General features: G+C 41.8%; 1 long non-coding RNA gene across 1 annotated transcript; it reads left to right on the top strand.

Moving 5' to 3' along the window:
- The first annotated feature begins 781 nt into the window (after positions 1-781).
- On the top strand, positions 782-19,942 carry LOC113843219 (uncharacterized). Its single transcript, XR_003496429.3, has 4 exons — positions 782-1,129; positions 13,700-13,807; positions 16,653-16,856; positions 17,714-19,942. It is a non-coding gene; the product is annotated as an uncharacterized lncRNA (long non-coding RNA).
- The last annotated feature ends 473 nt before the right edge of the window (positions 19,943-20,415 follow it).

Consider the following 20,415-nt stretch of genomic DNA (forward strand, 5'->3'; position numbering starts at 1 on the left):
CCTCAGACTAAGGCTGGTGGTAGTGTTAGCGCAGGTCGGTAAGCTTCTGTCCACACCTGGCAGTTTGTAGCAATCGTTGAGTTTAATGATTGCAACCCATTAATTCACACCTGCAAACAGTATCCCGAAGTCTGTGCAATGGGAAAACTAAATAAAATACAATACTTTGGGCCTGTAGGTACAACGTATGGATGTGATCTGTGGTGGAAATTGGCAGTGCCTTGCCCACAAGGCTTGAAACCTGAAGGCAGGCAGAAATAAAATACAATACAATAAAGTTTGTTGTGGTCTTACAAGACTCTACCCCTACTGATGCTGAACTCCTGCCAGTTGCTGAGCGTCCACCCTTCCCACTGACTTGAGAAGCTGGGGTTGCCCCACACCTTGAAATTGGGCCTTAAGTCCTGACTCCTGTCATAGAAAGGTGGATTTTGGAAGAGTTCCCTTGTGTCACCTCCGTTAGCACCAGCTGGCTCAGCTCATGCTTTTGTGCCACATGCTGTAGCTCTGTGACAGCATACTTTTCCTGGTGTTGAAAGCCATTGTGTAGTCTGCTGTCCTTTGTCTTTGTTAGAAAAGAAGGCAATGACATAGCTGGAAAAATAATAATACTTTCCATTTTTATTTTTTTTTTTTACCCCATTCTCTAGAGAGATTTATTACAAAAGATATATATATATATTTATTTTTTTTGGCCTAGCCTCTCAGTTGCCTTGGAAGGTAGTAGTTAGGTAGGTAAGGCTCCGCACTTAAGGATTGATGGTCTGAGGGTTGACTGAGATCCAGGGAGGCTGGATGCCTGAGGGGAGAGGGCCTGAGTGATTACTTGCATAACTAGGGCAGCAGCTGGGGTGTGGTTTACCCCGAGTATGCTTCCTTCAGCAGTGAAGTCAGTTTAAAACAGAACTTGCCATTCTCTGCTCCTGGACATTTTTCCTTATCCCCCTGGGTGTGCCAAGGTACTGGGTTATTTAAGTGATCTGATTAGAAAACAGCTATACATGTGTATATAAGTGCAGGTGTGTATATTTTTACCCAAACCATTTTTCTCTGTGACTCTCAGCTAGCTACACAGAGAACATCTGAAGTGATGGTGATTTCCACCGTGGAGTGAGAATGAGGAGTTAAGGTAGGAAGCAGGGAAAAAGGAGCTGACTTATACCCCGCTTTTTATGTAAAACTACAGCAAATTGATAGAGGTGTGGTTCTAGCTCCTTTTGTTTGTGTTGTTTTTTGTTTGTTTGTTGATCCTGGAAAGGAAAATAAGAGTGAGTAAAGGGACTAACATGTATTCTGCAGGTATTAGCTGAGAGCCTGCGAGGGAAATAGCGAGTCTGAGGAACAACTGAAATGGCAACAGCTTATTTTTGTTACTCTAAGCACATCTGAATATTCATAATTACTATTTACTCCTTAATAAACTAAACGCTGATTGCACGTGGCTAAGGCTGATGTTTATCATACAGGTCTGAGCAGGATGGCAGGAATTCATTTGATCTGAGTTTGCACAGCACAAAATGAAGTTCAGTCTTGTTAAACGGATCTCCTAGGCAATACAGCAATACGCTTAAAAACATCAACAACATCAATAATTATCAAATACATGAATATACATTCCTCTTTTCAGATATACTGCTTGTAATTATACACCATAGTTTATCCCACTGTTTCTGTCAAATATAAACATTATATCATAATATAAACACGCACACATATATATATATAAAGACAGGGAAATTTTTTTTCTTTGAAGTGTGTGCGTATATGCACACACATATATATGACGCATATTTCTGTGTATGTATACATAGACATATCTGTCATAGGGAATGGGTAAGTTGTCCTTGCCATTCAAGACAGGATAAGAAATAGGGAGTTTGAGTTCCAGCAACCTATATTCTGGCTAGGCATAAGGAGGGGAAAAACATCCAACAACTTAGAAGTGGCAAAATTAGTATAACCCTAGAGTAGGCTGTCTAGTGAAGCTGCAGAATAGCCATCTTTGGAGGGGATTTAAGTAAACAGCGTGCACATCAATCAACGATGATTGTTTATGGTGCTTGGGAAGTAAGAGTTAATTTCCCAAGGCCCCATTCAGCTTTGTTTCTCTAATTTTTTTTTAATTATTTCACTTCTCTTTACTGTGCAAGAAGGAGGAGCTTATGCTCCGTAGGTTATACCAAGACCTCGGTGTGTTCAGAACATCATCACTGAATGTTTTAGAGGTTGCATAAGGAAAGGCTCATTGTGAAGACAGTACTTCTGTCGCATTCTATCACAGGATCATGACTGTGACAATATTTATGATAGCAACATTCAGGCTTTAATAGCTCAATCACTAGCCAGGTCTTTTGGTATCAGATTGTTCTGTAAGAGGTGTGATTCATCTAGAAGGGAGGAAAAGGATCATAAAAGGGAAATCCCTTCTATTGCAATAGCAGTGCTTGAGGTCACGCTTGAGTTCAGCACTTCTGTCTTCCAGGAGCCCTTTCATTACTTCTTTTCCTGGCGGAGAAGTGATGAGAAGGGCTTGTCAGTATAGAGGAGAAACAGGGAGGAAAATCCCTTAAACCTGTATCAGACAGAAAATTGGTGCTTACTACTGAACTAAGTAGTGATGGTTAAAAAATAAATAAATAAATAAATAAAAAGAAATTACCAAAACTCTTCTCTGCCATTTAGATAGAAAGAGTGGAACTGGTTCTATGAATTTTCCATACACTCATCTGAATAAAATAAGAGAAACTCCAGATTCCCAAGGAGACTTCTAACATGTTTTGTGGCAAGGGCTGTACTGGAAGTAGAGCTTCCTACTTATCCCAAGCTTATCCCAAGCTTCCATCTTCTCTTCCTCTGCTTTTCCCTGCTTTTCATTTTTTTTTTTATTTTTTTTATTTTTTTGTATTTTCTTCTTCTTAATACTGCTGATAGAAATGTCAGAAGTAAGAGGGCTGGTATTGCAGTGGGATCCAAAGCAGCTGAAAGTTCAGATCTTGTTCTGGCTACTTTTGTGGAGATGCAGGTTAAAGATCAAGAATAATATCGTACCATTAAGGCTGGTGACACATTTCAGTAAATTACCTGTGGAGGGAAATGTTGGATGTCTTTAAGAACAGGTTATATTAGCTATAAATAGACAAAGTATGGCTGGTCCTGCCTCATGGCATGGAGGTAGTGGGCAAGTCGGAATCTCAGAGTGCTTTTCCAGCAGTGTTATATTAGAGATTCTGTGAAAAGTGTGAAAAGTTTGTCATGGTAAAGGTAAAATCTTTCCAAATTGATTTTTATCTATCTTACATTCCTCTTATATCTGTCGATACTGGGTCAACCCTCAGGGCCTCTGATAAGTGTGGGGATATGTGTGTGTGTGTGTACGTTTGAGATAGCAGCAAAGCCCAGCATTACTGACCCTCTGCAGTGTATAACACAGAATTCATCTAAGCCCCCAACAAGAAATGAGCAAAAGACCAAAAATATTTTTGTCTAGGAGAGCAAAGTGCTTTCAGTGGATTGTGAAACAGGCTGAGGCAGGGCTTGTGGCTAAATTGAAGAAAATTAGGACAGCTGTAGGAGGCCAAATCAAAGGCTTGCCTGGCTAGCTCAGTGCACTGTTTCTCACAGTGGTTGAGAAGATGCCTAGCAAATAGTACAGAAATGGGGTGGTTTGTTCCTGATAACTTTCCAGCCTGCACTTTGCCACAATTTTCCTGTGGGATTTTGGGCTGTGGCTTGGTATTCTAGTGCCTTGCCTTCTCAGTTGTACAGCAAGTGTAAGGATGTGTTTTTTTTCTCACACTTTTCTGTATCTTACTTGTTTAGTTTTGACCACAAACTGTTCAGGACGGAATCTTTTGTTTATTAATTTTGTTTGTTATATTTGCAGTATCTTAACACCAAGACACACAGATCCTACGCATATTTACAAACCATGGTTTCTGCTTCAAGAGAGTTACTGTCCAAGCGTAGCAGACTTAACTGTGAACCATTAATATTGTAATGGTCTTTGATTTAAGTTGAGGGCTGTAAGCACAAAGGACTGCATAGATAATGCTCTGAAGGGATGGGCTGTGCACAGAGATGGTCTTCTCTTTCTAAAGCAGTAGTAGTCAGCATGCCTTAATGCATGCGGCTGTCTTGGTAGTACAAGCCTACCCATTTTAGTCTTCACCTGAATACTTTGGCTGGGACATCTGTGTTGCCTAAATGTGTAGTGCACACCACAGCAGGGAGCCATAAAGCAGAGTCTGGATTTTTGAGTTATTTGTTTCAGTGAATAGTTCAGCATCCCTAAGTCAGCAGTTGGCTCACAAGGAAATAGTTGGGTGAAGACAATGCCTTGTGTATATGTAGTCTGATGGGAACAACTGCTGTTTACCTCTCTTGTAGATTCCCTTCTGATGAGATTATATAAGCTGTTATTCTAACATTAAATGTGAAGTAAGCATTTAACGCAGAGCTATACCCTCTGGGGGTGAATGGGAAGGGTTGGGGAATGGAGCTAACTAATGCATGTTCACCAAATTAAAGCCCTTGCTCCTCTGTCCTTTATTCCCTGAGCAGTTTCAACATATAATTGCAGTCAGTCACCAATCAGCCTGCAGTTCAGCAGACTTGCCAAAATTACAGGTCTTGAAAATGCCATATTGTCTTTCCTTTCCCAGTGAAATCTAGTCTCACTTGAACTTTTCATTTTCTCCCAGAATATATGCAGTTTGCACAAAACAAATGGGAAGAATTCAGTGCAACCTTTTCTCAAATTTTCTAGATATTTCCAATAATGAATTTTCTAATGCATGTTTCCACTTACTAAGCCAACCTCACACTCTTTGAAGGTATTTTAAATTGTGGTTAATTTCCATGTGCTTGGTGAATACGTGAATGAATGACTCTGTATCATTCCTTACTAATATGGGAGAACTGTTGACACCATTTTCTACTGGGATGGAAATATCTCTACTCCTCAACAGCTCTTAGCAATGGAATTGTGGAGGGACTTCTAAGTGAATAAAAAGTGATCATGTGAAGGTAATATTTAGTCATGAATCATACAGAATGAAGCTTGTTACTCTTTTCCATGTATAATTTTTTAATTGCCCCCCAATCGTCTGAACGTGGAGGAAAGAGAAGAAATATGCAAGAAATACAGATATCATGATTGTTTCTGGTGGGCTTCTCATACTTGTAATTATCTCGTCTGACCTCCTCAATAACACAGGCCATTAAACTTCATCAGTTCCTTCTGTGTCATCAGCCTCATTACTTCTGCTAGATATACAGCATCTCTTTCATGAACAGCCGCTTTTATTTTCATCAGAGATTTGAGTTGTATGAGGGGTCTGGTAAATCTTACTGTAAGTCTTGTTTTAGAATAATTGGTGTAGGTGTCAGATTTAATCTCATTTGTCATAACACCGGCAAAACAGTCTAAGTGGGGTTTTACCGCAAGAGTGTTAAGTATTGAATAGGTTTCAATATCTCATATTTGAAGAGGTTAACAATCCTGGACACAGTCAAAGCTCACAGCCGTTTTCAATGACAATGAGGAAGTGAATTCATTCCTGGACTTTCAAAAGCAGAGGAAAGGCATTTCCTTTGCGTAACGCAGATTCTGTGCACGGGGAATAACGTGAGTGTTTTATGAGTGGCCAGAAATTCAATCTAGTTTTCCAAGTGGAGAGAAAATCAATTCGCCCTGTACTAACAGTGCCAGAATTTCCCCAAGAAAAATTCCTCCTGAGAAGAAGGTTTATGCTGGGAATTTACCAGCGTTTACTAAATTAAAGAGTCTGTAAACTGTTAGTTTTTAGGAAACAACTACCCCCCACCAGGAAAATGGTAATTTGTTTTGTAAACGTGGATTTACTCTGTGTTTGTGGGGGTGACGCTGATCATGTGTTTTATCTCAAAAATGATATTGTTTTCCACGGAATTTCTTCTGATTCATACTGATTTCATGGAGAAGGAACTCCCCATTTTTTGCAGTGACAGCACTTATTGGTAACAGCAATGTAATCATTTAGTCCTGTCTCCACACAGAGAGCTTGGTAAGATTTCTGCTGTGTACATAACAGGGAATGTGTTTTCATGTCACGTGCCCCAACATCTGTAATTTCTGCAGCTGCGGAACACAGCCCACAAACTGCTTACTATAAATTACTGTTATAAATTCAGGTGGAGAGAAATCAAAGTAGGCCCAGGTAGATTTAGGAATAGTGGTGAAAGAAGTAGCATATCACATCTAGGAGGTGCTAGAGCAGTCTTTTCATCTCTAGTCTATATGGAGCACCCTAAGTAGTTGTGTTTCCATCCTCACGGTCCTAGAACATGAAATTGAGGTTTCTATGACTTGGATCACCTGCACCAAGCAAATGCACCTCTCTGTGTGTTGACCTGCCTTGCATGGAGTAGGAATTCCTTTTCATGGTGGAGCCACATATTCCCTGTGTGGGACAGGGACCTTCTTAGGGGCCGTAGATTTCTGATTTTGGCTGTGTTCTTGTAATTTTTATTGTCCAAAAGTATGCAAATTGTGTGCTTTCTAATCCATACTCTTTAGAGGAGAATTTTCTTCATTTGGTAGACCAGATTTACAGAATGCTGTTTTTTTCCACTGCAAAACCATATTTATTATTTTTTTTCAAGTGGTAATGCTGCTGAAATACTGATAAACTCCTCTTAAATAAACTTCTATTAAATAAATATATGTTTACCTTTCAAGTCTTCTCTCATCAGAAGAATAGATGTTGTGTGTAAGAAAGCTAACCAGGTGCTTTCACATGATAACTGAAGATGGATTGAAGGAAATAGCCCACAGTGGACAAGGTGAAGACTGAAAGTCCAACACAAGAAATTTAATTACAACATGTACAACTTTATCCTAGCTGGGTCACACCTGGCTTGTAGAGCAGCAAGCAGTCAGACAAACTAAAAAGACCAGTGCCCAGCTGATCCAGATATCCTAGGTCTTCTCATTCTATAGCTCTGCCATTTTTCCCTTTTATGGTTATATACATTGCTTGAATGCATTTGTTTTGAAAATAGATGAGAGGAACACACTAACCATATGGCTAATTCCTACTAGCATGTCATGAAATTTCATGAAAACACAAGGCAGAAACGCAAGGAGTTCACAGTCATTAAATATTCCATGGAATTTGTTACTGCAGTAACAAAGCCAGCTGCACTGGCTTGACGTGTTTTGATGAGGCCAATTCTTTCTGCCTTCATAGGTTTCCCCTTGCAATTTTGGTGGATTTATGGTATCCTATTTTCCTGGCCTAAATAAAGTCATTTAGGTGTGCACTGAGGAGCAGCTGTGACATTCGCTTGGAGAAGTGGCTGCATTTCAGGGATGGTTTCAGTTTGCAACTAGAAAGAGAGAGAATGAGTATCAAAGAGATTGCCTTGTGTCACATCATCTGCTGAGAAACACAGAATAGTGTCTGCAGTTCAAGTGTCAAAGGGTTTAGAAGGGCCTGGCGGAGGGAAAATAAACTATTAGGCATGAAATATGTCAACAAAAACAAGGCTTTTGGCAGTGGACAGATCTGTGGGGCAGCAAGGAATGGAGTGTCCAGAAATGGAAAGCTGAGATGTCAGCGTGCAGTTTCCTGCAGGCAGCGATTCTGGCTGAATCATTATCGACACAGAGTGCAGAACTAGATTCCTATCATGAAAGTACCACATGGGCTGTGTGCTCCAGTAAGCACGTACACCTGTGTACACGTGCACGGATGATAGAGAAGTGGAGCAGAAGGTTGAATCTTGAGACGATAGAGACAGCATAATGGAGGGATGAGCTTCAGCCTGTTCATATGGTGCTTCAAGATCATCAGTAGTGTTTATATCTTAGTGCCTGTGTGGCTTGTAAATTCCTTCATCGGGAATAGCAGTCACTAGTAATCCCTGGTCACACACCAGGGCCTAACTCCTGGAATGGTATTTGCTTACAGTCCCTGCACTCCTGGGACTATTTTCGCAGGTACGTTACACTGACTGTCGGAGCAGGTGTCTATCTAGTCTCTCTCTTTTCTCTTTCTATGGTAAATTGAATCCCTAGAGATGCAGGGAGGAAGTAATCTCTGCACCCTCTGCTATTGTGGTAGATTCGTGTGGAGATTGCAGAAGCAAGATCTGTTCTGCTACCTTGGTTGCTTGGCATGCGTATCATAATTGGGGATTAATGAAGCTAGGATTACCTCTGCCCTCCTGTTTTGCAGAGAGAATAGCTCCTTCATAGATAGGACAGGTGGCACTGGCGTGGGAATGGTTTACAACAGGCCAAAGTAGAGCAACAGCGTCACTTCAAAGTTCGACCTAGAAGCTTGCAAACTCTGCAAAAAAAACTTCCTGGAATCAAAGCTATCCCAGGCAGAGAGGGCAACTCCTTCTAATGAAGTCCTGCACGATTCTAACGAAGCTCTGCAGTAGTTTGCCTAGTTCCACTGAACTGTGTATAAAAAAACACAGCGCTGTTGTAGTGCATAGCTAATTCAACATGTGAATTGCTCATCACAGGTAAATCCCCTAATTGAACATGCACCGTTTCATGAGCATTTTTGCAGATTAGAGGCACCTACGCACATTTACCCATTTCTTGCTGTAGTTCAGTACTTAGCATATCTGCTCAATGTTTATCCATCGATTATTATTTAGAACAAATTGATATAACGTCTCTCTAATGAAATTAGAGCATGCGTTTTAGCCGTATGTCTTAATTACAAGATTGGGCAAAACCGGTTTATAAAATTGCTTGGTATCACTGTTGCTAAAACCCAGTTTCTTGTTTTTTCCATGTTTGTTAAACCACATATTTTTTTGGATGATATGTCTGGTGTCTACCTCCACAATGCATTTTGGGAGGGGAGGGGATAAGAAAGAGGGAAAGCCTAACTTAAAATAGTTTGTTCTTTTCTAGGTAGAAGGCTGTGGAAAAAATAAATCATTTTGCCTTCAAAAAAAAAAAAAAATCCAGCAACTTTTTCTTTAAGGTGCTCTGATGCCCCGTTGTGTGGAGCCGAAACTTACAGCAACAGAAAGATTTATGCGTCAGGGATGTGGTGTTTGCAACTCAAAGAAATGTCACTCCAAAGCTCTTGCTGTTTGCACATGTGAGTAAAGACTTTAAGATCAAACTCCAGGTGGTTCTGTAATGAGGGACCACACGTGAATTCCCCTTAGCTTCTCACAGCAGTACCCCACACTGCTCGAGTTGCAGGTGGGCTCGCCTTTCCCTTCACGTGAGCTGCTGGCTGTGTGACGCAGGAGCCCCTGCATAAGCCCATGGTGCTTCCCTGTCTCCTGGCTGGAGCTGGAGAGGTCACCCCATGCTTTGGCTTGTCCGTGTTGCTTTCTGCGAACAACGTGCTTGCATGCTATCCAAGAAATGGCTTCTGAGTGACTTGAAACCACCAGAAGTCAGATCAAATACTTGCACCTGGAAAATATTTCAGGGTGAACACAAGTGGAAGTGGCAATTTCCTCTGTTGCCCAGTGGCGCAGGGGAGGGGATGCGTACAGAATGTGGTTGGCACTATTTAATTTCTGTCTCTGCTACAGAAAGCTAGGCAAGGACAGGGACAAACCTATATTTCCTTTACCCTTTACCTGGTGAAGTAAGGAAATCTCTGAGCTATGCCAAAGAACAAAGTATGCAGGAGGAGTTTCTCAGTCTCCGACCTGTGGCACTTAAATAAATAATTACGTATTTTCTGGGTAGGAGAGAAAGCACCAAGGAACTAAGTTTAATCACAGAATAGCAATTAGGAATCTTACTGAGGTTAATCCAATTAAATATTTCTAAATAGAGTAGGGGAGGATCAGCATGCAAAGTTGCAAGCAGCTTACCCAGGATTATACCATCTGGTGATATTAGCTGTGGAAGAAGAGCCCAGGTCTCCTCATGTGCCAAAAAGAATAACCAAAAATTAAAAGACATGAAGCTGTAGTTCTGCTCCTTTGTTTTTCACTTTGTGCCATTTGTTTTTATTTTGTCAATATTGTAAATATAAATGGAGGTTTTTATAATGAGTAAAATGCAGGAAAATATAACTTTTCAGGTAAATATAAATTTTCATGTTAATAACAGGAACAGAAATATCATCATTTTCCTCTGGATCAAGCCACATTTTATTGATTTTTTTTTTCCATTGATCTTCCACCAGACCAAACCAGCTTTACACAGAGCTCAAGTACACTAATGTCCTACAAGTGTGACAGAGCACATGCTATCTCCTCGCAGGTCCCACATCGTCCACGGTGTGATCCAGCTCAGACCAGTAGGGCAAGGCTGGACCTCCTACAGTTGCTGCCCCCCCACTAGTCCAAATGCAGGTAGGAGGAAATGTAAGAGGCAAGGGAGCTCCTCTCTCTCCTGCTTTTAGTGGCTTTCATCCTGATAGCATGAAGAAGAGGGAAATACCTGTCTGTGGCTCAGGAAGGGCCTGGTGTTGTTAGAGCAGTAGATGAGAGTTGGTGGTGATTGCTGGTGTCTGAAGTTGAAAACTGAATTTCAGAGCTGGCGAAAGTGAACTGGGGACACTGGATGGTTTCTGTGGAAGATGGGGAATCTGAAGCTGAAAAGCTGTGTACGGGAAGAGACGCGGTGAAGCAATTCACTAATTAGTGGTACTAGAACAGAATTGAGTTCTGGGGAAATTGGTGATGGAAAGAGAGTCAACTCATACTAGGAGCTAAAACATGGGATAAGAAAAGGAAGCAACTAGAGAAGAAAAGATCAAGTAAAGCAAGAGACTTAGTGGGACAGTGACAGGAGGAGTCCAGGAAAGAGACTAAGATGAGGAAAACAGGGAAGGTGAAGGTTATCATCTAAATGGCTAATAATATGAATAATGAAGAGATGAAGACTGAGCCAGAAGGGCTAGAAAAGAGGACTGGAACTTGGTAAAGCAAAGAGATTGGAGCTCAGTGGAATAGCTTGAGGAACACAGACTGAAAGTTTAAGACAACAAGATCGGAGGGATGAGAAAGAAATCGGTGGAACTTGAATGGGAAGAAAGGAGGAATGAGAAGGAGAAAATGGAAGGGAGTGGACAGAAATGTGTGTGCTTGAGTGTGGACTGGTGTTCAAGCCCCATTCCTACATCATCTGTGATGCCAGCTGGCCCATGACATGTCTGATGGAGGCAGGTGGTCTGGTCCACTAACCTAAGGGACAGAGATCTGTGAAGAGGGTTGATGGTTGCAGTCCTGTAAATGAACCATCTGGAGCAGAGGGGGCAATTAATATGATCCTACAGGATGGAATTATTTTCCTTCTCTGCCTCCAGTGTGTCACATCGCTCTCCCCAGGATTAGAAAACACTCAAGTCACAAAGCATGATCCCTGAGAGTGTTTGTCTCCTCCACTGTGTGTAAAACATTTGCCCAGGGGAGTCAGGGATGTGTGGCAGAGATAGCAGGATACAGAGATAACCCCCTGTTCCCCTAGGACTCTCTCTCGTGCTCACTGTGTCACTCGGAAAGCGCGTGCCGGAGGCGCAGTGAGAGCAAACACAGCCTCGTGTTAGCAGTGACTGCATGCTGGCCTGGGAAACTGTACCTCATCCTCTTCTTTGCCACAAAATTTCTGTGCGGTGCCGGGCAAGTTTTTGAAATCTACCTTGTCAGAGGTGGTGACTGACTGGGTGTTCCTTGTATTACGCATGTGTGGGTGGAGAGCTCGGGTCCGACATGAAGCAGCGCTGAGTTCCCACAGCTGTAGCTGAGGCGATGCGTACTGTGCTTTTAAGACAGAAAGTGTAGTACCAAATAATCTGAGAAACCAGGTCCTAGGGAATACACAGAAGTAATGGAAACTTTTGACCTTAATCGCTTTGTGCTTCAGTTCCCTATGTGTAAAATGTGGATTGTCCCACCCCCTCACGTCGCAGGACTTACGAACAAAGATTAGCTAATGTGTAGAAATACTCAGATGCTTTGGCAATGAGGCCAGATCAAGAGTCTCTGAGTAATTCTATTTTCAGAGACGATTTTGAGTAGTAGGTAAAGTGTGATGCTAGGCGCTGAGCAAAGGAGAGGACACGAAAGACCAACTAGCTGCTCACCAAATGACTAGCCAGCATGCAGAGATGGCAACAGGTTGGAAAAAGTTATTATGAGAACATGAAAGGACTTTGTTCTAAGGCACAGAGCAAAGGTGACAAGTTCTGGGATTTCCTACCTTGAGTGTTAGGTTCGTAAATGTCTGATGTACATTTTTGGGTATGACATAAACTTGTGTTAGCAAGCATGGGTGACATGGACATTTCTCTGATTGCAGTGCAAAAGGAGTGAGGCTTGCTTCGTAACATATTATTGTGTTGCTGAATAATAATGTTATTAATGCAGTAATTTTAATTTCATGGCTTTAATGGTCGTATTAAAGTTTCATAGCAAGATTTCAGAAAAATTGTGAGCATCATAACTATTTTACAGAACTATCAAGATTTAAAATAAACATTGAGTAGTGGGGATAAACTACAGATCCCTCATCTTCCACTTTCTCATAAAGAGCAAACAAGATATGCATTTTTGTTCCAGTCACACTGGGTTAGAAACACTGCCTAAATAAACACAGGTCTTCATCTTACCTTGGAGTCTGGTGGTTGCATTGCTGTTTAACATAATGAGGGGCAGGTCTGGGATGAATAATGAACACCAGGCATGGTAGAGGAGAAATCCAGGCCTGATGCTGAGGGAAGTCTTTACGAATCTGTATTTTACAGAAATCTGTGGAGTTTGTATGGGTCTGACTTGATGTAATCTAAAGAATTTATGGTGTCAATATGACAGCTCCAAGTCAGGGACACAGCTTAGGGGTCTAGCTTTGGAATGAAAGAAAATTTCCTAGAATTGACGTTTACCTGTGCCTTAATGAGCAAAGGGGTACTCCTTTCCATTGCACTGAGAGTATGTGGAATCCCCTCTCATAAGTGATAATGAAACTGTAAGTGATACTTCTAAAATCACACACTGGGTGGTTTGTTTTTTAAAAATTTCTGTGAGTCACAGGAATCTGTGAGGCCAGTTGGGAGCAGGGGGAGTAAAAGAAACCCTCTGCATATGTGGGTCGCTAATTATCAAAAAGTCAGTGGAGAAAAAATAAAAGCCCCGAACTAAGTATAGGTCTGTAATCCAGTCACTCTTTTGGGTATAAAACCATATAATTTCTGAAGGAAAAAGAATGCAGAGCTTTGAATGAATTCTGGTTCCTTCTCAACTGTGGAAATAAGACTGTAGTAAAATTTGTTCTAAATTTCATTGGTCTGGTGATTCAGAGCAATGAGATTGCTATCATGTGGAACATTCATCAGTAAAACAATATACATAACTTACCTGGTGGCTTTCTTCAACGGGGACTTCTCTTGGTCTCAGGCATGAGCTTCTCTTTAACATACTCTGTTTCCAGAGCAGAGAGGACAATGTTTTACCTCCCTTCTTGAAAACTTTATTTATATTTATATATTTGTTATATTTTAACATATTATATATTTAGCAATGTGGCTTCAAACTAAGCCTGGATCTTTCTTTAACTACACTGTGGAATTAATACATAAAAGGGTAATACAAAAGTATCTCCAGCCTTTCTAGTGCAAAACCAAGAAAGCAGAGTCATTAAATAAAGCAATTTTGCTGACTCTTGCCTTCTCTTTCGATGTAGTTCTAATGACATGTGTTTTTTCTTCGCTTGCAATCACAGCAGGTATGTTCTCTGGTTCTCTGCTGTATTTGCTGTGGTGGTGTAGCAGCTTTTGTTCACAAGCACTGCCAATCAGGATTGGGACCTGTGGCATGGAGGAGGCAACAGGTAAGACCATCTCCTGAGCTGGGCAAGAAAGTGAGAAGCCTGAGAATGTTGAGATGTTGAAAAGTAGAAACAGTAATACAGGTCAAGAAGAATTGTTACCTTTAAGTTCTAAGTTCATCTCAAGCTGTTAAAGACCCCATTAAAGAGGTTTTGCTGCAGACATGCTGCAGCTTATCTGGTTGAACTTCTGGAAAATGATCTTTCTGGAATACCTATATTCTTCTCCTACAATAAGCTTTTTTTTTATTTTGTTTTGTTTATTTATTTATTTATTTATTGGGAAGGATTCACCAGCAAGATTGCTGATTGTAATTCTTTGTGGTGTTGTCTCCAGTCCAGTCCATTTAAACATCTGGATTATTATCTGGAAGAATGTATCTGTTTTCATAGTAGTCCAATACATGCAAATGCACAAACTCGTGTCCTATTTTTTTAAAGAATAGTGAAAAAATTAAGAGACAGTTTGGTGTAGGTGGAGTTCATATCATACTGAGTAGTGGATATACATGTAGTTGGAAAAATTAGACAAAAATTTGGGTGCAGTTTGAAAAAGAAGATCCAGATACTGGGTGCTAATAGTAAAAAAAAGGCAAATAAAACCCAGAGACTGGAAGGCAAAGTTATAGTTAGGTTATGGATATTCACTGTTGGAATAAATACAAGGTGGAGCCAGAATCTCTTGATACCTTCAAATCAAAACAGGACACCTCCCTGGATGATAAGCATAAGCTAAACACCCCTGAACATATCTAACTGTTCAGTCCAGGGATGGCCAGGAGATGTTAACACTGTGATATGAAAATGATCTGATGGCTCATCTTGGCCTGTGACTTTGAGACTCGAGGCTCACTTTGTTTAAGAACACAGAACACAGAACACAGGTTCTTTGTTTAAGAACACAGAAACCTCCTGCTGCTTAGATAAACTGGTCACAAACCTATGCATAGACCATCTTTTTGTGTAAGAAAGGCTAGAAGAGATTTTCAGAAGTGTCTAAATGATTTGGAAGTCCAAGTCCCAACTTCAGAAGTGGCCTTTGCTTCATCTGTGCTGAAGAGTCAATGGTGCATTGCTAATATGAGCCAGCAATGTGCCCTCATGGCAGAGTCCAGAGGCCAGTGTTAGGGTAGGTGTTTCCCCTAGGTCAAGAGAGGTGATCCTTCCCCTCTGCTCAGCAGTTCTGAGACATACCTGGAGTGCCGGGTCCAGTGCTAGGCTCTCTGGTACAAGTGAGTCAGGGACTGGCTTGAGCAAGACCAACAGAAGGCCATAAATAATGGATTGGAGCACCTGATAGATGAGGAGACAGAGAGAGATCTGGGACTGCTGAGCCTGGAGAAGGGAGAGTTCTCAGGGGATTTCATAGGTGTGTACAAATACCCAGCTGGGAGGGAGCAAAGAAGAGGGAGACAGACTCTGCTCAGTGGTGCCCAGTGACAGGACAAGAGGCAATGGGCAGAAGCTGAAATAAAGGAAATTCCTCTTAAACATAAGAAAAAAAGAACAAACAACGTTTTTACTATGAGGATGATCAAATGCAGGAAGACGTTGCCCAGAGAGGTTTGAGCACCTCCATCCTTGGAGACACTCAAAACCTGACCGGACACAGTGCTGAGCTCCCTGCTGAAGCTGGCCCTTCTCTGAAGTGAGGCTCGGACTAGGTGATTTCCTGAGGTGCCTTCCTACCTCAGTGGCTCTGGGACTCTGTGAACATGGTAAAGGGGCAAATTCAGCCAGTATATTACAGTCTGACAGTTCCTTTGCTTGAATTAACCTTGGTTTACAATAATCACACACACAAATATCACTCTCCATATTGGTATTGCTATCTCACTGTCAGAGAAGTATATTGTTTTATACTGAAACACTGCTGGTATTTATGGGGCAGTGTGTTTGTATGAATACATAAACAAACACAAAGATATAAATATATACAAAATACTGTTTCATACTAATGTACCTCGCTTCAACTCAACAGCTGACAATGAGTAAAAAGTATTTACTACAGCTACATACCAGAACTTTGACCAGCACAACTATGTTGTCAGAAAATCACCTCTGTCATCAGCATGATTATACTGATAAAAAAAAAGAAATGGAAACTGAAGTCCTGAGCATTTGTGTTAAAAATGTGGTGTAAGCTTTAAAATTACACAGGTATTTTTGAACAATTCCATCTTCACGTATATGTAGTAGTACAGCTAAGGGCAAGCAGCCTCCTACTTCCAGAGCAGACACATTTACACAAGAGTAAAGGTGCTCTGTGCTTTTACAGCAAAGGAAAAAATGAAAATTATATTGACAGAAGTTAGCTTTTTCATGACAAGCTGCATCTAAAGCAGACATTGTACTGGTACAGGTAGTTCTATTTCATCCCTTGTGGAGTTACTGGCCAAAGATCTGTGGTCAGAACCGAAGTGACTCTTTTTGCCTTTGTTTTTTTTTACAGTTGTTTTTACACTAACTCTAGTTAGTCAAAGGGCTGTCGGAGTGTGGAAATTTCAAATGCATCCTGAAATCCAATTAGGTGAGGTGGAGTAGACCTGTGTGTGTAGAGATTGGATATAAAGTCTTTTTACCAACATACAGTCTCTTAAACATATGTAGAGTGAAGCATCATCCTGATAACCCACTCAAAAAAAGGAAGACGTATATCTCTCCCCTGTAGGGCCTGTGTCCACAAAGCAGCTGTAGGTCATAAGAAAACTGTACTCAGTTTTAAGAATACACAGAAGGGCCAAATTGGGTGATAAATGTCTTTGAATAGCTATGTGTCATGGTTTTCAGTGGGATAGAATTAATTTTCGTTGTAGACACTCACATGATGCTGTGTTTTGGATTGGAGGGGACACAGCCAGGACAGCTGACCCAGGCTGGCCAGAGGGATGTCCCACACCATGTGCCATCATGCTCAACAATAAAACCTGGGGTAAAGGAGGAGGAAGAGGGGTATGTTCCGGGTGATGGTGTTTGTCTTCCCAAGAAGCCATATGTGTGACAAGCCCTGCTGTCCTGGAGGTGGCTGACACCTGCCTGCTGATGGGAAATAGTGAGTGGATTCCTTGTTTTGCCGTGCTTGCATGCTGAATTTGTCATGCACAAAAATAGCAATATCCCCCTTAGGGAGGTATATAGAAGCATCCTTTTTAATATAATGTAACTAGTAATCATTTTGAAATGTCTGCCTTTGCCACTCAGATCTTCAGAGGTTGCTGGTTATTTTGGGGTATCATATTTTATGTGTACCATACAGTAGACACCCAAAAGAAACTCAAGGATGAGGCTTCAGAAGAAACTCATGCAACATTGTAGAAGAATCTGTTCTGTGCAAGTACCTCTCAAAAACACACTGTCAAATGAAGGCAAGTGAGATGACTAGGGATTTTGAAGGATTTGCCCCACGTAGACAGGCATGTGCTTCTGAGCATGCATTGGCAAGTATTACTTCTGAGTTGCTGAAGCACTAAGCTCCATGGCTTGCAAACAGAAGTGTTTAGTGATGCTGCTGTCCTTGGCATTTTCCTGCCTGGCAGTCATGACAGGGAGTAGTTTCACACTGTGAGGGTTTTCTGAGGGTTGCCTCCGGCCCACAGTACAAGGTTGCCATGCCTGGGGAAAGAACATGCACGATTATCCTGCCATTATTTGATTAGCCTGCAGTTGTTCTATGCTGCTGAAGTATCTTGAAAAGCTGCACAGTAACTCAAGTCACTGATGCTGTGTCAAGATAATATGGGCTACATTGAAAAGTTGCTATCATTGTGGCTTCAAGCAGCAGTGCTTTTTTTCTGCCAGGTGCATGTTTGCAAAATTAAAAAAAAAAAAATGTTAAGTAAGAGATGCTGATCTAAGAAAGAAGGTCAAACCACTTTCATCCTTTCCTATTGTCTCCCTTTGTTTCCACAGAATATTGGCATGATACAACATTTGTGACGGACTTTCTCCACAAATAACAAATATGTGGCTGCAGATATTACGTCTCTTAACCTTGTCTGTTCTTGTACCTGAGAGTCGCCACAACAGATCAGTTGTTGCATAGGAACGGCTGCTGACATCCAACCCATTTTCTTCACCCTAGTTACACGATCACTATCGCCCCAGAAGGGACTTATCTGGTTCACTTGCTGGCGTAGCCGCTTAAAGATTGAAGTCATTAATGCGTTGTGCCTCTGTCCTCTGCTACGCATTTGGGGGAAAGGCCCATCCTTGCTGTGCCAGTCTGGAGTAAAACTGTGCAGAAGATACAGGCATGCGGGAATGAAAAGCCCCTGTGGGAATGAAAAGCCACTGTATTCTTAGAAATGGATGGTCTCTGGAAGTGGTGAATGTCAGCGGTCAGTCATCTCAGCCCACTTCATATGCCAGACGTGGGAGGATACACCCACACTTGTTAGCTGCTATATAGGAATAGGCTAATTTAGCATCACTTGACTGCTTTCTTTTAAACACTATGAACACTGTGCTCTTTCTTTTTTTTTTTTCCTTTTTTTTTTTTTTTTTTTTTTCTCGGAGGGGAATGCCAGACTTGACTAACAAAGACAAGAACAGACTAAATGTTTCCTTAACAGGAAGCCACTAGCTCTCCGCTTTGCAAGTGGGGAGGGAAAGCCTTTAAAATGCTTCGAACTTTCTTAAGCAAATTTCAGTTAAACACAAGTAAAACTTTTGGGAGAACATCCCTAGGAAAACCTATTCCATTGGAAACTGAGACCCTCAGTTGCTTCCCAAATGCGAATGTGGTCTCTCAGTAATTATAAATGCACAGTACACAAAACTGTGCAGCACCACACAAAAATATAAGGGGGAGGAGGGAGGGAGAAGGAGGAAGATTTCATGTTTCCCAAGAATTTGAGGTGTTGTTCCACAGTTTTCATCTGGTCTGATTTTGGCTTCATCATTTCTAAGAAAAGCACTAGAAGAGCTTTGAAGCAAAGTCAGGGCATTAAAAGGCAAAGTATCACACTCCCACTACAGGAACATGACAATTTCTCAGCTGAAGGCATTTATTACAGCTGTAGCCAGAAAACTAATATTTGATTGGCTGCTCTAAATATCTACATATATAAACACCATTATAAAATTTACCAAGGAAAATTCAAGGATATTTTCTAACTGCTTGTCTTTCTCACATACACTAGGAAGACCAGTTCTATCTTCACATTTTTCTGTCTTGGACTTGGGACCTGTTTGTCTCCTTTCTTTGTGATCTTGGTTGTGCTAGTCACATCACGTAAAGATAAGCACATGTGAAGGGGCTGAGGCCTTAGTCAGTGGCAAGATATAATCAGAGGGTAAAAGAGAATAAGTGATAAGTGAGAGATGGGCCATTGTTTGCAGATAGTGTTCTCCTGCCCTCATGTTAAAAAGAAGTCTTAACAGATGGGGAGCACTTCAGGTGAATTAAGAGGCACTGCAGCTTGTGTAATGGTTTTCCTAGAAAAATGAGTGTCAGTACCAAGCTCTCTTTCCTGGACCGCTGCCTGTCTCTCAATGAGAGGCACAGAAAATGGTTCAGATGGCTTCCACTGGACTTGGTGGGACAGCTTGCAAAGGGACAAGTGTCTCGGTGTGTGTGTCAGGTTGTCTTAAATCTGCACTGGCTGGCACATACAGCCCAAGCTGAAGATTGTGTCTGGCCTGGTGGCTGTCAGAGACCAGCCTGGGGCTGTGCTTTTACACAGGACAGCATCTGGTGGTCCTAAGGAGGTGACACCACAGCTGAGGATCAGGACAGCAGAGCTGTGTAGGCATGTGCCTTCCCTTCACCTCCTTAGTGTGAGAGACCTGGGCTGTGGTCTTGGTTCTGCTGTGGCATCTCTCTAACTCAGTTTCCTCCTCTGTCGAATGAAAATAAAGAAGCTGCTCTCCTCTGTCGACCCTCCCGAGCGCTGCGGATGACAGCGGTACGCAAGGAAGAGGAATTGTCAGGCAGCTTGAGGGCAGCACACAGCTCTGGCACGCCACGATCGGCAGCGTGCTGGGTGCAGTGTTGTGCCGTGTTGTGTTACCATGCGCTGGGGCGAGGATCAAGCTGCGTAGATGCAGTGACAGCTGTAGTCCTGCTCAGATAAGGAGAGAAATGGCCCGAGTTGCCTTGGCAACACTCGCTTTGCTTATCTTCTTGAGTAAACGGCAACTTTTATCCATGCAGCTGACATCTGAGAAAAGTGACCATTGCCTGCAGAATGGAAAATGCTTTGGGGCACGCTGGAGAATTTTTTTTTCCCCAGTAATTAAGCACAACACTTGTTACTGAGAAATAACCCTTGCCAAATCTACTGTCTGTAGCTGTCTCTAGCTGTCTAGATGGCCTCAGGTCACCATAGGGCCACACACCAGCAGATAAACTGCTTGGGGCCTGCTGAGGGGTGGGAGATGGCGAAGGAAGTTCCCGGGGCCCGCAGATGGTAACATGGCAGCAGCGGAAGCAATGATTCAGGGGGCAGAACTATTTTCTCTGAGTCATTGCCGATCCTTTACCTCTGCATCATGTTAGAAAAAAAAAATTCCTTGCTGCATAGTTACCATTTTTCTCATCATATTTAAAACTGAGGTTTTGGCCCCTTTTTAGCATCAGTGGAGGCTACAGCACTCTCTGCAGTAGCTGT

This window comes from Anas platyrhynchos, chromosome 3, assembly GCF_047663525.1.
Source record: "Anas platyrhynchos isolate ZD024472 breed Pekin duck chromosome 3, IASCAAS_PekinDuck_T2T, whole genome shotgun sequence".
NCBI classification, from domain to species: domain Eukaryota; kingdom Metazoa; phylum Chordata; class Aves; order Anseriformes; family Anatidae; genus Anas; species Anas platyrhynchos.